Raw genomic sequence first — 970 nt, 5'->3', positions numbered from 1 at the left:
TAGGTGGCAAGGAGATTAATAGTCCTTATTTCTTGTGGAAAATGGGCTGTGAGTATATTCTACTTCTTAAAAGTGATTCTTTAATTTCTGCCACTTAAAGAAAGCCAAAATGCTTTGCACCAGTCTGACAAGTTCTAGACCAACATGAAAGTCTACAAAGACATTTTAATGTATGGGTCTACCATCAATAGGTTCAGCTTTCTATGCAATTCTTTTCCCAAGTCCGATAAAAGCCATAATTGACCACTCATGGCAAGGCAGGATCAACAATTAATGTGATTAATTATGCATCTTAGTTTGAACTCAGATGAGGAATGGGGAACTACTAGGTAAGTTTAGACATAAACTGAAAGGATTTTAAACATAGATACTGATACATTGGAGGCACATATATAGCATATACTAGATTCGTGCCTCCGATCCTGAGCATTATAGTGAGGAGACCGTCCTGGATGTTCTGCCAGTTTTTCTTTTGTTTTTTTAATGTGCTTCCGCTACACTTGTGCCTGATTTGGTACCTTAGCAGAAGCCCTAAGATGCCCTCTTTTCAAGCACAGTAATGAAACTGCCACAGGGTGGCAGCAGAGGTTTAGAAAAATATGAGTACTGCTGCTGCATTAATTGTAAAAAATTTGGCAAAAAAAAATAAAAGTTAGGCAAGGGAAGAGACAAGGAGAAGAATAAAATAATCATGGAAATTTATAGTAAGAAGATAACAAAGCAAGGTAACTAGCACACAGATTGTCCTTACTGGTCCACAGAATTGCATTCTGGGAGTAGTGATTGTGTGTGTGTGTGTGTCTGTGTATGTGCGCGTGTGCGCATGCATGTATGGAAGGCACATTTTCACACTTTAACATCTCTGAAATTGGGACACATCCTACAGTGGATATTATCTATTTGATTTATGTATTGTTGCATAACAAATCACTCCAAAATTCAATAAGCTTAAAAAGCAACAATTTTATTG

Source organism: Bubalus kerabau, chromosome 1, assembly GCF_029407905.1.
Source record: "Bubalus kerabau isolate K-KA32 ecotype Philippines breed swamp buffalo chromosome 1, PCC_UOA_SB_1v2, whole genome shotgun sequence".
Taxonomy (NCBI): Eukaryota; Metazoa; Chordata; class Mammalia; order Artiodactyla; family Bovidae; genus Bubalus; species Bubalus kerabau.
The sequence above is the reverse complement of the archived record's forward strand: the minus strand, read 5'-3'. Positions refer to the sequence as shown.